Here is a 13,522-nt window from a genome sequence, read left to right on the forward strand (position 1 = left end):
CATTGTGTTAACTCTTCTGTAGCTTTCTACAGGAGGAAGACCACAGTCAATCACTCACATGCCATTAATAAAATCCAGACATTTGGTTAATTTCAAATTCACTCCAGTTTGCTCCAACAAAGCTGCAAGTGCAGCATAGCCAAGCACTTACTAATTCAGGCTATAATTATCTGTGCAACAGGAAAAGGCGATCAGGTCTGTTTTCTGTCAGCTCCTTGCAAAATAGTACTCAAAATAATGCATTAATGAGACATCAATACTATGAAACATCCCGAGAAAAACAAAGAACTTTACAAATCACTCTTTCCTGTACAGAAGAGTTGTGCAAATCCACACAGAAATTCTCTTGTCATTAACTTGAATGCAGATGACTTTGTGTGGTCTGTATTACTGAGCTCATGCCTTACAGACATTAGTGAAGTGTCACAAAACCCCCGTAGATTTCAAACTCAAGTGCTATTAGGAACAATACTGCAGTGGACGGCCGATATTTTCGATGTCCTAAAAGGTGCTATTCATTTGCATTTCCTGTGAAAAATGGTAACACAGTAAGCATAAAAGATTAGAAGCTTTCTTCACTAATCTGTAAATGAATCCTCTGCAAATGGACCTCCTACTACAGACGATATGGCAAAATCCGCACAGGAGCTTTCAACCACAACGATTTCAGGTCCCTGAAAACAACAGTATGCAATTTATGCTAGTATATAAATACTCAAAACAGGTCTTGACTAACAGAAGTTCAACTCTAAGGATACAAAGCATCCACAGATAATTAATGTTCCAGCCCTTTTTAGCTGTAGCTTTACTTTTATCACTTTGAGATATTTTCATAGTTCATGAGGATTTGCAAAGACACGTCTCATCATTCCCACAGGTGCCCTAAAGATCCAATCGCACATCTACAAACGATAGCAGTTATTCTTTCCCTTAATATTCACCATTACTCCAGCTGAGGCATGTATGACACTCTTAATAGTGCGCAGTAGTAGTCTGCTGGAGTAGTCTGCTAAGTCAAAAAGGCAGGTCATCCCTCTCTTCTAAACATGCTTTCCATGTTTGATCACTTTGTCAATATTATCCTCACAACCACCACCATGAGCCACTCATGACTAACAAAAGTATTTACCAAGCAGAAAATGCGTTTGTAAAGCTCTGGTCAAGTACTGTTACAGACAACAGAGATGAGGCAAAGGAGAGAGATGAACTGTTAAGTCTTCAGTCCTTCAGGAGCTGAGGGACCTCTACTTTTCAGGGTAGTTACATCATAGGCCCTCAAGGCTGTGCCTTCACCTCCATCATCCAGACAAAAATCTGTTTTGGAAATGCACTGACAGACCACAGGAAAAGAGCAGCTGAATCAAAATCCCACTTGAAATTTTAAATACTTGGGGTTTTTTTTGAAGGCCACAGCCACTCAGCAGTCAGAGATGAGAAGTCAAATTAAGGATTCAAATTTAAGGAAAAAAAAATATATAAAAAAATAAAACCTCAAACGTTCTTGACCCTTAGGACAGAAGGGGGAAATCTACTCAGATTTAAGCCCCCTTTGCATAATATAAAGTGGTCAGCTGGGAGCAGTGGGTCTGAGAAAGACAGCCTAAGCATTTGCAACATGACATCTATGTCGTCACTGTATTGACTATATTTAGAGATCTTCTTCAGCCCGTTTACATCCATCCTCCATACCAACTGTTAACGCATTTCATTAAGGCTAGCGCTCCACCATTCTCTAAGACTGTTGAATTTGATTATCACAGGTCACAAAGCTATGCCAGCTTACATCAGCTGAGGATCTACTCTCATGTTAAAGATTCAGAAGCAGTCAGATAAATCGCCAGCTAACAGCTTCAGCTAGCCAGAAAAAAAATCTGCTTTGCTATGTCTTTTGAGTCGATGTTTCGACATTTTTGTTTTTGCTTTGCAACAGAATGAAAATTAGGCCCTTTGTCTTTAACAAAGTAATACTACATCTCCTCCTAGTCCAGTCACATGGAAGAATCAAGACCTAATCTGATATCACAGCCAACATTATTTAGTTGCGATCATGCCTCCTCTTTCTAGTGTTGATTATCTATTCCATCTTGCCTCCAAACAGTCTTCACAATAAACTTAACATTAAACTACCATTATATTTTCAAGAAAAATAAAAGGTTCAACATACAGACATTTTCTGGGTGGGGGGAAAAATGTCATTAAAAACATTTTCACACATCAAAAATATACAGACCTTTTCTATACCTAACAATGTCATGCTTTACAGTTGGGATCTACATATTTCATATCACTGAAACAAGTGGTATGTGCCTTAGAACAAATTGCAATTTTATAAAGATCCCATTTCAATTCAGGCAGAATATTAACAACATCTGCAGGCCAGAATAGTTTCAGTAGGGACAGTAAAAGTGGCATGAATCCTACACTTATGGGAAAAAATAAACTTTTTTTTTTTCCTGGCAGATAATATTAAAGAGGCAAGGTTTTGGTCAATGCTGATAGGATGTGGAATATAAGCCATAGCGACAGGAGTGTGGTTTGGCTGACGGATTTCATATGAAACAACAAAACTTATAGGTCTTAGTTATGAAACCATTTGTTCCACTTTTCATATAGTTGTGCAATCAACCTTTTTTTTTTTTTTTGTATTACTGTGTCATGATGCAGCATGTCGTGCAGGACAAAAAATGTTTGTGCAGTCACTGAATATGCTGAAAATCCCAGTTGCCTTTATAGAATACATTGTTGATCACTTGTACAACATCTCATACTGCAGTCCCCTAACTAACGGCAGTATGAATCTGATGCTGTCATCTCTCACTTCTCACAAGATATTAATGTAAATCTAATGTGCATTAGATAATTATTCCATGAGAATCATGTTCTTCAGTACTATGACACTGCATTGTACTACAGTGCCTTCTGAACAACTCATAGTTCAAACAACTGCTACCAGAGTCTTGTACATTATGATACGTCACTACCCAAACTCGGAAATGCAGCAAGATCAGCATTAAACTACATAGTAGCCACCTGAGCCTGCAGCTCTATTAATTTCACTAAATACTAGTTTGGCAGCATGTATAGAAGGCAGCGTTGCTTCTATACAGGAGTAGGAAAACAGCTTTGAATAGATTACCACCACAATACATTGCCTCTGCCTATGATGCAAATTGAATGCCCTGTTTGCAAAGCAGTCACACCACAGTAAAAGTAACAGTCTCTTCATGGCGTGCATTCATAGCTCCAAACACAGAGCACAGCAACATTTTTACTCAAAGCACATAGCGAACTCTGATTTACTCCTCCACATCTTTTATCATTACTGCCATCCTAGACTGGTTTTCCCATTCAGATATTTTGGAGATTGTCCTTCCACAACGTTTCTTATCTACCACATAGTTCAGTTTCCATGGCATAACTTCTCTGTCCCTAAAGGGAAGGCTGTTGGCACTATCAAATCGCCAAACAGTGGATGCGGTGGTAGAAACAAAAATTTTGTTAATATGAAAGGAAACAGTAATGAATGGAGCTTACAAACGCAGAGCAGAGAAAAATAATGTTCTCTGTAGTTCACGCTTGTTAAATGCAAGTCACTCTATTGATTTCTCATTCCTGATTGCTTAGTATCTGTTCCACAGGTTTCTATAGTTCTTCCGTGAAGTTTTTGCCTTTTTGACTTTTGCTTGTGACTGTAAGCATTTATGTTCTGGAAGCGCAGTAACAGAAGCATCTTCAGGTTTGTTAAAGATTTTCAAACAGGCTCTAAAATGCTGTGATGCTTTGTTAGCTTTGTGTACACAAGGAAGACATAGCTGATTTGCAAAAGAAAGTAGTGAGAAATACACATTTTAATTGGAAGAAATCTGTGTACACATGGTGAAGGTTTGCCAGAACTGTAGGCTTTTGAGAAGGAGAAAACATTTGTAAAAGAACATGTATAAAAGCACAGTCTCTAATCAAGAATTTATTTTTTTTATTCTGTCACTTCACATGCTTGAGTAAGACAAAACTGCCACTTGTAGGCTAATTTTTCTGTCTGTTTGATCCTGCACAGTTTGGCATTTATGGTATCAGAATTTGTTACCACAGAAAACATAAGATATCTGCAATTCAAATTTATGGTCACAGCCCTGGTCCTCTGCAGATAACAAAGCGTACTTCCTTGTGGCAAATCACACTTCAGCAACGACAGTAAGCAAGAGAGGGATTTTTTTTGAGATAAATTATAACGGGGATTAAAAAAAAAACCCACCTCAAAAGCATATGTAAATTATCTGTATTTTAGACTTCTCCATCTCCAGTTGGCATCAGAATATAAAAGAAAAGAAGGACCTTTTCCAGATTAGTCTAGAGATAGCTTATCTTCAGAAACATTAAGAGGCTGTAGAAAATATCAGCACCTTATCCTGTACTGGAAAGGAAATTAACATCTGGTTTCAACTGAGGTAGAGTGATCTTGCTCAAGCTTTTCTGGAACAGCCATCTAAACGAGGGAAGTCCTGATTTCCAAGCCAAATGATCCAATATCATTAGTCTTGGAAAGCTTCATGAAACTCAACAGCTGTGATAAATCTCGCCAGAAGCGTCTGATTAGCCTTACACTTACATTGCACTCATTTGCTAGAGAAACAGTAAAACCCACACTTTCACTAAACATGAAAGATTTCACAAGACAGGAAAGCTTATCACCCTCTCCCTTGCATTTAAAATTCTTCAAATTTTATTCTATTTTCCTTTTTATTTGTAAACACCTTGTGCAAAATAGGAACTGTCAATAGGACAGGGCACGAGAATGTAGAATAAGCCACTTCTGTAGCAAAATAAAAATAGGATCCCAACTTAACATGCGTTTAAGATACAGTAATGCCCAGGTACATTTCATTAGTAAATGTCTCTTCTTCAGCTGGACGGCTACAAGGGCAGTACATAATGCCAGCTGCAGCTCATCAGCAGAAGATCCTCCCCTTGCAGAACCGAGGAGCGCAGTGACTCCACTGCCACCACAAATTGTCAGTGGTCACAAAGCCAGTGTGAAAGGCAAAAGGGAAAAAAAGAGAGATGAAAGAATCTCCAGGGAACTTCATTGTTCATCTCCTGTTTGCACTGAGCCTTTGATTATACTATTGAAGCTTTGCTTTTTCCGTGGCAAAATGAAGAAAAACACTTGCCTACCACACAGGAAAATTTTAAGTATTAATTTTCACCTGCCACAGCTTGCCATCAAGAGCTTATCTAACAGAAATGTTCACGATGCAGCTAAGGTAACCATCTGCCAGACAAGCCTGAGATTATCTTTTCCTCTTCCCTTATGTCACTCATCAGATATATTTAATCAGGAAATAATATACTCCCTCCCCTGATAGCACTGAAATCACTTTCTTCCTGATAGAAATGTTTGTTCGATGGCCTGTTCCACCACACGACCACACCAGCCGCAGGCTGGGTAGGTTTATTCTCCCTTAAAAGTTCCTTTGACTCTGATGTCGGATGCAGAATGTCAAGAAGTTAACTTGATTTTGGAAACTCAAGAAAAGCGAAGGCTATGACTGGACTCTAAAAGGCTTGCCTTCATCTCTCACATCTTCTAAGTACACTTTATGTCTATACAATAGCTTGGCCTTGATAGCCCTTATAGCTGCTAGTAGTAGGGCCCATAGCCCTGTTAAGAGCTCCACTAACAGTCTGAAGGCCAGTCAGAAAGCAAGGGAAATTAGCTATAGATGTGACATATGCAAGGCACAGGAACAGGCAGTGCTAAAAACAAGCCCTTACTGAAGCTTGTCAAGTCATGAAGGAAATCCTTCATGGACAGGACCTCCAGTAACAGCAGTGATAGTCTGGAGCAAAAGCAAAACAGCTCAGTGGAACTACTTCTCCCCAAGAAGGATAAAAAGAGATCAGGATCCCAACCTTCAGTGTTGTTGCAGTGTAAGAAATATGCATTGTCAACCTGTCCTGTGTTTTTACTCTCCTCATTTAGAATCAACCCCTAATTTGCCTTTTTATTTTTTTCATTCTCAGCTAAAGCTGTCAAAGAGAAGAGGGTGTCTGGATCAATCCTTTCTTCGACCAATCTGATCTAGCATTCTGTTTTCAGACTACTAGCAAGGACCACACTGCAGAATTCCTGCAACTCCAGCGTCACAGAGGGAGTCATTCACATTCAGCACTCGTGCACAATGTGGAAGTATGCCACAAGCTTCTGCACTGACAGGAGTTACTGCAGAGCCTCTGCTGCAATTCCGCTGCATTATTTTGGAGACTGTCTACTGGTAAGTGAAATATAGCAGGGTGAGAGCAGGGGAAGAACTGCTGAGGAAAAGCTGGTGTAGTAGTGCCCTGCTTTGTATCCCTGTACGGAAAGTCCCTGCATAGAGGCACCCACCATGACAGATGAGTTATGTCCTACCCTAGGGCAGATAGAAATTTAAATCAATATTATGCATTCCAGTGACAGAGGATTCCAGTGACAGAGGTGTGCTGAAAGCTGGGACACTGCAGTGCATGCATGATAACCAAGAGAATCCATTTTACACATTTATTTGGTCTCTGCAAAGTTTAAGTTCAGCCAGAAAGTTGGTCACAACTCCAGCACCTTTGCAGTTTAGAGTGGCATCAGGAGCTGGCAAAGAGAAGCTGGCAAAAGCTGAAAAGCTGCCAGAGAGCTGAAGACAATCAGAACACTGTGTGCTTTTTTTAACGCTCTGTCCCCAGCAGGCCACCAGTATGAGAAACAAGAGAAGAAACTGGCATTAAAAAGGTGGCTGTGTTAGCTAGAAGATGTGCCAGTCTCTGCCTTTTTTGCAGTTCAGAAAAGGAGCAGAAAATCTATTCCCATACGGTATTTCTATTTCTGACGACACAGTACCATGACCCAGTCACTTTAGTGGACCTGTGGACAATCAAATGCTCACAAGTTTTTTACTCCTGTGCAACGAGATCTAGATTCAGACCCACAATCCTTACAAGTTCTTCACATAGCAGTAGTGGGAGCCCTGCCCTACACTGCAGTACCACAGAGAAAGAGGACATCTGCGCTCTATTTCCCACAGTGCCAAAAAACTTTGGCACTAAGTGGCTCGCTCAGCTGCGTGGTGATAAGGAAACAGAGAGAGGGGCAAAACTAATACAAGAACACTTAACAGTTTTGGGAATACTCAGATTTCTTGCCTAGAGAGGTACACAGAACCAGCTTTCTCATCTAGAACACTATCAGTTGCCAGCTCCTGACCTATCACACTCTGTTACCTTAAATAATGTCTTTGTATTTTAGGAGAGTGTAAACCATGAAATTACATATTCATTCAAACTTTCATACTTCTCTCATGTCTCCAAAGCAAATTTTATGAAGCTTTAGGGGGAAGATGCTTCCTCTGGGTAGACAGAATAGCAGCTTTAAATTTTGTTGCCACACTTTCAGGCAGGTGAGCTATGGATATTAAAACCATATACAGAGGTGTATGACAGCACACAGAGCTGAAAAAGATGGAAAGAGAACACAGAGCATGTATCCATCCAGCTAGCATTCTAATCTGGGGCCCAGGTACAGCATGCTTATGGATCATGACCCATCTTATCTCAACGACATACATTAATACATGCTTGTTCCATCCATATAGCTTGTAAGATCATCAGAAACAATGTTCTCTTCCTTCCCACTGCTTCACTTCACACATGCATACCTCATCACATAGCAGACCCAATCTGGGTACAGGTGACAGGTGGCTTAAACCATGCCATGGTTTCTTAAACCACGCCACCAGACTGCTTGAGCTCACCTACTCCACCTCAGCACAAAACTGTGTTTCTGGCATCAGTGGTTTAAGCTGCCAGCTGGGAGGCAGAATTCACATTCATTCCTCATGAAGAATAATGTTTAGTCTTAGTTATGGATGCAGCTAACTTACATGCACTAAACATCAACTTTGAAAAACACTAGAGTATTTCACGTGTGGGCATAGCTGGGGAAGAGTGCTAGGGCACAGACTAGACCTTGCTAAGATCTCCATGAAACATGGAGTTGAAATATCTGATCAGCATTATGCAAGCAGTGATGCAACAATGTACTGTTGGTTGGCAAAGCAGACTCTACCACATGTGACTTTGCGGTACTCATTTTGACAGAGTTCTGCTTTGGGGTTTCTTTATCTCAGTACAGGAATGAATTAAAGTTTAGCAGAAATAAACAGGACATACTCAGGCCAAGGGAAAAAAAGAGGGTAAAACAGCAGCATGAGAAATTTACAGCAATTAAATCCCATTTAAAGCATATTTTATAACTCTACATAATGTACACCAGTCTATATGCCTTCTCCTGGGTGCAAGTCAGCCTAGTCCTTAACATCTGGAAATGTGAGAAATACCAGGAACATTCAGAAGCTGCTAGAGGCCAAGAGAACAAAATATGGCTTAAATACGAATCATCGATTTAACAGCTGTACCAATTGTACCATTGTGAACTTGTCCCTTCTACATTTGAAACTGCATTTCCTGGAATCTGTCAGTAAATTAATTTATTTGCCAAAGACAAGATGTTAAAGGGAGTTTGTGAGGCAAAGCATATCTATAAGGTGTTGCTGGTGCTAATGTACATTTTATTTCTGCTGCTCCTATTGCCACAATGCCTATTGTGGCAGTTTGTACAGCAAAACAAAGTGCCAGTCCAAACTATTTGTATATTTTCTTATGCTGCTAGCAGTGTTGATTAACTACATACAGAGCAACCTAAAGCCATCCACCACTTTCAGTTTGATAGCAGCACATTTAGAAATTGCTGAGATCTGCTTTAAGCTTTAACCATTTTACAGGAGCACTACACAAATCAAGCTGAATGCCCTTTCCTTAAATTCAGGTCCTGTTTCACACTCACTGTATAAGAGCAGTATGTCCCAAAGTGCTGGTTTGTTATCATGTGCAGAAGAGCACTACAGTACAACAGTAATGCTCAGACAAGCCCTGGGTATTTCTGGGGTACCCTTGATTGATGGAAATGGTGGTGTGCCTTTTTGTGCTCCTGAGGTACGAGCAAATGAAAAAGGGGAAGAGAAGGGGGATTGAACGAGTTAGGAGTGGATGAGACATACTGAGATATAAGAAAAAAATGATGGATGGCACCAATTACCCTGACACTGTACTGTGTATGAGCACACTGCACAGCACAATGGCCAGGAGCAGATGCAGCTTTGCTTGTGCAGCTGCAGCAAGGTCAGCAAAGGGATTTTGTCAGAGTCCTTGGCAGGGAGGAGGAGCAGCCCTTTCCTACCAAAATGAATGCATAGACACAACCCTAGGGTATTAATATTTAAATCTGAAGACAATAATTTTCCTCCTTGCACCACCCTGTGTATCAGCTACCAGTGACAAAGGCCATTTTAAAATGTACACAAACAAAACCTGCATGAACAAACAAGAGACCCAAGACTCAGCTCTGACCTAAACAGTACTGCAATTCACCAGCAGCACCTCAGAAGTCCAGGCAGTTACACAAACAAACCTGCATTAAGCAAAAGCAGAGCTGAGCCTGCTGCTTTCGGATACTTAGAAATTCTAAGAGGTACTGAAGAAATGAGAAAAATTACCATAAAATCCCCCTGGAAACAAATCATACTGTAGCAATGACCTCACTAACTGGCTCATGACCACTGTCAGAACTGATAATAGTACAACATGGATCAACACAACAAACCCTGCTTTAGATGCAGTAATAATATGTGTCTACAGCTATAGCTGGTATTCGAGATATTGATGCTTTAAGAAGGCTCCTGTGACAAAGAGAAATTAAAACCTTTTGCTCGTTTTTTACCAAACTTACAAAGCTGTGTCTTGTTACCAGGAGGGACGTACAGATTTTTGAGAGACAACAATGAAATAGCCATGTTTTGCTAATGTTACCACACAATTTGATCGAATAATAGAATCCAGATGAAAATGTAATAAAAAAGAATGTTGGCCTCATAAAAGGACCTATGGCCAGCTCAGAAACTGTAAATAATTACACCTTTGACTATCTCAAGATATTTACAGTCTTTTAAGGTCTTTCATAGTCAGCCTTCCAGTCTTTTACTGCAGCCGAAGCTCTGAGCCATTGTGGATCAAATTACATACATACCTGAAGTTTCACAGAAAAGAAAAGAGAAACATTCCTCTTAAAGTGCAAATTCAGTTGCTGCTTTTTGCCAGGTTATATCCCCTGTAATTTTAACATCATCTGAGAATAAACTATTGCAATGAGTAAGTTTAGTTTTATGAAGCTATTTGATTCCATTAACTTTTCCTAAAAATATTATGAAGTCTTCATGAACTGACCGTGCAGGCTCATTTACAGCCCTTGAATTTTAGGGACAGATTAGGAAGATGTAAGCGTGGAACTGCTTACATTCCTTGCTTAATAAAAAAATATGGAAAGTGACAACAGACTTTTTTCTGAATTGCCTTCAGAGAGTTACTCCGTGTTACCTCCCTCCCTCCCTGCCCTCAGTGTCTGGAAGTCCTCTGCAAGCCTACTATCCGTAATGAAAGTATTTTCACACTGTATTAGCCCATGCAGAAAACGAAGCAGGCAAGGCAGACTCCAATGTGCACATACATGCATGTGTAGGTAGACTACTTTCAGAGATAAACTAAGCCTGAAGAATACTGAAGCCTGCATAAAAAATAAAGGGAAGACTTTATCATCCTTCCTAATTCCTACCATAGGCATGTCCTGAAAAACGGGCAATCACCTTTTAGCGTACTGCAAAATAAAACCATAGCTGCATAAAGGGAGTAATATTCACAGCTTTGAGTGCAGAAACATATACATGGCAATATACTACTTGGTACTAAAATGCCACCTGATTCTTTCAGCGCATTGATGCAGGTGAAGAGCTATCCTAAGAGTGCTTTTTAAAAAGACAGCTACATATTCTTGACAAGTATACACAGTTACTTAGCAATTGCTTAAACCTGTCTCAATCCATTTAGAGAGACCACGTCTGTCTTTGATGGACGAGGAAAGGCAGCCCTTCTGGCCCACTCGCACAGACCCTGCCTGCCTGAACATTCACAGCCATCTCACTGACACCCGTTTTCTCTAATCTAAATCTGTTTTGCGGTACATAGCTGACAAAAGGCATGCTCTGTACTCCTTTCCACATGCACAGGGACTTTTCAGCTTCTGTAAAACACATGGAGGTTGCTACTTGCGACCTGAAAAAGAGTACTACCTGTCAGGAAGAGAGAGGGGTTGTGAAAAGAGCAAGGAAAGCTGAGTGTAAAGGAGGTATGATCTTTGGTTGGTGTAACATACACGAATCAGCTTCCATTTTACAACACAAGTAATCCTAACAGATGCTCTGTGCTGCCCCTGTCAGTGAAAAACCCATCTCCTCTTCTTTCATCTGTTTTCTTAAAAACATTTATATCATGTTGCCAGATGCTGATCTGTTTTGTGCCAGGTTCTATCCCAGAGGTACCACATTTCATCAAAAGGTATCTGCGTACTTTACTGAATTAGATGTGACATGTAAAATAAAGCTTTTAAATGCATACTATTTCTCTTCGATTAGAAATAACCTAATAGAAAATGTTTTAAAGACAATCACCTTACACTACAGGAGAAAATAACTTTTTTTCCCCCTCCCTCCTCTGGCAAGCATTAAAATTTGTCTTGAATTTTAGGATGTAAATATCTTGCAGTCTGCATGGGATATTAAAGCATGTGTGATCCTTTACGTCAATCTGCTAATCAAATTTAGTAGAACATTTATTTTTAATACGGAATTTACCACAAGTTATTATTTGGTGGTGTTAAAGCAAAAAATAATAAAAAATGCAGGTGGGATTTTCAAATGTCTGAATTCAAACATCAAAACCACAAATAAAAATACATCAGTAGCCTCTTGATGTAATTAGTTAATTAGCCTAATTAGCCTAATCACCCATGTGTTCAGTTACTGTCCATTGTGTAGACAACTATGCCACTACCATGTTCATTATACCCATGCAGTTTTATCTTGGGAGGGTAGGGGAAAAAATAAGTTGGGCTCTGTATTCTGGTTATTCTGTAGTTGGTTGAAAAAGAAATAAAGCTAGGAAAGCTACTAAATACTTTACTGCCTCACTCTACCTGGAAGATGCTTAGCAGTGTACTCAGTCTGAGGTAAAAAGTAATTCTCGAGAAATCCTAAATATTTTACACTGTTGTTTCTTGCTTTAAAATACTGTGTTTTAATTTTTTTCAAATTTTTCAATTTCAAAATTCCGCAGGCAACATACAAGCAGAAATTATACACAGAGCTGGTTGGCTTGAAATGTATAAAACTGCTTTGCTAGTCTTGAGCTGTCTTAATGCACCTCCCAATCTAGAGAAGATTCGTGACTAGCCTGCACAAAACATTCAGTGACAGAGAGAAGCTCCTGGCACTCATCACAGTACCACCTGCAGACTCTGAGGAGCACAGATTTTTCACTGTTACCTGCTTATGATGGCACCTCACTTTTATATGGTTTTAAAAATATTTTAAACCCATTTATCCTCACAGCCTTCTAGAAAGCCAGGAAACACAGTATTACAATATGATACAGTACCCCTACAGACAGTTTCAGACAACACTTCTGCTCATGTGTGGTGGGTCTCTGTTATGCCCCTGGCTTTACAGCTTTTTTCCCAGTGAGGTATCTCATTGACTGAGCACGACCCATGCCAAGTCATTTAATCACCTGTGACCAGATTGCAGCATATATACATTCTTCCCTACACCGCATCAGTAGAAGCGTGGACAAATTAGCCAGGATCCCAGCTTCCACCACATCTTGGAGTTAGAATGTTTGCAAAGTACAAATTTTCTTAGCAGAAACGTAGAAAAACTTGCTTCTAATCAAACATGCTGTAGCTTCCAGAGCTGATCCTTTACCACAGAGTTTGGCACAAAAATTCCCACTAACTTTATTGATACACGATCAAGCAAAGGAGCAGAAATGATGGGGTTTTAAACATTTGACCTGCTCAATGGATGAGGGAATGACTGCGGATGTTGTTTACCTGGACTGTAGTAAAGCCTTTGAATGCATTTTCCTGGAGAAACTGGCTGCTCATGGTGGGTGTACACTTTGCTGGGTAAAAAATCGGCTGGATGGCCAGGCCCAAAGATTGTGAGGAATGGACTTAAATCCGGTTGGCGGCCAGTCACAAGCAGTGTTCCCCAGGGCTCAGCACTGGGACCAGTTCTGTTTAACGTCGATATCAATGATCTGGATGAGGGGATCGAGTGTGCCCCCACTAAGTTTGCAGATGGCATTAAATTGGGTGGGAGTGTTGATCTGCTCAACGGTAGGAAGACTCTGCAGAGGGATCTGGACAGGCTCGATCAATCGAGACCAATTCTATGAGATTCACAAGGCCAAGTGCTGGATCCTGCTCTTGGGTCACAACAACCCCATGCAGCGCTACAGGCTTGGGGATGAGTGGCTGGAAAGCTGCACAGCAGAAAAGGACCTGGGGGTGCTGGTTGACAGCTGGCTGAACAGGAGCTGGCAGTGTGCC

The sequence above is a fragment of the Leptosomus discolor genome, chromosome Z, assembly GCF_034619465.1.
Source record: "Leptosomus discolor isolate bLepDis1 chromosome Z, bLepDis1.hap2, whole genome shotgun sequence".
In the NCBI taxonomy this organism is placed as follows: Eukaryota; Metazoa; Chordata; class Aves; order Leptosomiformes; family Leptosomidae; genus Leptosomus; species Leptosomus discolor.